Genomic DNA, 2,397 nt, shown 5'->3' on the forward strand with positions numbered 1-2,397 from the left:
TAGAAGAAACCGGTAAAGCCGGGCACAGTGAGTAGCACACTCCTGTCATTCAGCGGCTCTGGAGGCTGAGGCAGGTGGATTGTGAGTTTAAAACCAGCTTCAGCAATTTAGCAAGGCCCTAAGCAAGTCAGTGAGACCCTTCTCTAAATAAAATACAAAAAAGGGCTGGGGATGAGGCTCAGTGGTTAAGTGCCCCTGTGTTCAATCCCCAGTACAGAAAAGAAAGAAAGAAAGAAAACCAGTAAAGATAAGAACTCAAGAACCAACTCTAGCTGTGTATGGTGGTGCACACCTATAATCCTAGGGCCTCAGGAAGCTGAGACAGGAGGATTGCAAGTTCAAAGCCAGCCTCAGCAACTTAGGAGACCCTGTCTCAAAATAATGGTTTAATTATTTTATTTGGTTTAATCCTTGGTACAAAAAGAAAATCTATAAAATTTATAAACATCGAGCAAGACTGAAAAACCAAAAAGGAGAGAATACATAGATTATAAATATCAGGAAGGAAACAGAAAATATCACTGAAGACCACCCAAAGTCAAAGGAACAAATGATAATACTATAAACAACTTTAAACACATGAATTTGGCCACTTAGATGAAATGGACCAAGTCTTTGTAAAGAATAAACTGCAACAATTTATCTGATTAAAAAATAAATAAGTTACATGAATAGCCCCACAACTATTAAAGAAATTTAATTTATAATACTTAATACAAAATACATAAGCATTAAAAAAACAATCTCCCGGCTTTGACAGCTTCACCAGATTCTGCCACATCTAAGAAAGAATTAGCACTAATTCTACACATCCTTTTCCAAAACAGAGTGAACACATCTCAAAGCACTTTAGAAACTCGAGCCGCCTTGATACCAAAACCAGACACACAAAGACACCATCTTTTGTGACACCGTCACAAAAAGAAAAAAACTACAGACCACTCTCCTGTATGAATATAAACACAAATTTCCTTTACAAAATATTAGAAGACAGAATTCAGCAAGATGTAAGAAGAATTCTACAAGGTGATAAGTGGCACTAACTTTGGAATGAAAAGTTGGTTCAATGTGTGAAGATCAGTATCATCCACCATATTAACAGGGTGAAGGAGAAAATCACAGAATCATGTCCACTAATGCAGAAAAACCAAGAATAGACAAAATTCATGATAAACCCTCAGAAAAGAAAAGAGAGGAACTTCCTGAATTTGCTGAAGAGAACCTCTAAAAATTCTACAGTTTAAATTATACTTAATGGTGAAAGAAATAATGTGTCATTTCTAAAACAGGGGCTCCAGCAAGAGTATCTGTGCCCAGGCTGCCGTTGACCAGGACTTCCACCAGTTCCCTGAGGCAGGACAGGCCGATAATAGACATTTTACAGGTCCCAGAAGGGAAGCCAAAAATCTGTCTTCCTTTGCAGATAATGTGATTGTGTGATCGGCCATGTGGAAAATCCTAAGGAATACATTCCCACCAACAACTCCTAGAATTCTGGAGCCGGCTCAGCTTCAGGATAGAGGACAGATTGGCCAGCGGGGGACATGTCTCGTTCCTCGAGGGCAGCCCAGCCACGGGCCACTTTTGCCCCAATATGGCATCTCTTGGTTGGGAAAATGAATCCTCTGGCAAACTTGCTGCGATGGTATCAATAAAACTTCAAGATTCCATCAACTGTGTAACGTCGACAGCGTTGTCCTAATGAACACAAGACACATTGCATTTTGTGGAAATGAATGGGATCACAAAGGACACTCTGCACATCCAGGCTCCCAGGTGGATGGAGACAAGGAGGAGCCGCTCAGCCTCACCAGAAGGCCCCAGTGGCAATTGTACAATTAGCTATGGACGCAGGCTGCCCACAGGCCTCTTATCCCGATGAGGATATTCCACAAGATATTCTTAAGAATCTAGTGGAGGGGCTTCCTCAGCCACGGGAAATACCAACACATCTAGATGAGAACACCCAGGGAGAAGGACAGGCTTTCCGGAGAGTGGGGTCCCCCTGCAGATGATCAGGTGCAGGAGAGCAGAAATTACAGAAAATATGGTGACGCGATTTAGGCTTCTTCCTGGTGAGTTTCTCTGCCTAAGAACAGGAAACCACTGCTGCAGGAGACTGCAATAAGACATTTTATAGAACTGTTTCATTGTATGATGTGTTTGAAATAAAATTACTTACTTGGCTTAGGAAAAAAAAGAATTCTCAAAACTCAACATTAATCAAAACAATCGATTGGAACATGGACCAATAATAGATATTTTACCAGACAGCACTCATGTCCAATAAGCACAGGAAAAGGTATTCAACATCCTCAGCCATTCAGAAAAAAAAAACCAAAACCACGATGAGATATCACTGCATGTTTGTCAGAATGGCAAAATGACGCACAGTGA

At 40.9% G+C, this 2,397-nt stretch overlaps 1 pseudogene; it reads left to right on the forward strand.

The window, feature by feature from the left end:
- The first annotated feature begins 1,544 nt into the window (after positions 1 to 1,544).
- On the forward strand, positions 1,545 to 2,064 carry LOC114108208 (large ribosomal subunit protein uL13m pseudogene; annotated as a pseudogene).
- The last annotated feature ends 333 nt before the right edge of the window (positions 2,065 to 2,397 follow it).

This window comes from Marmota flaviventris, chromosome 16, assembly GCF_047511675.1.
Source record: "Marmota flaviventris isolate mMarFla1 chromosome 16, mMarFla1.hap1, whole genome shotgun sequence".
NCBI lineage: Eukaryota > Metazoa > Chordata > Mammalia > Rodentia > Sciuridae > Marmota > Marmota flaviventris.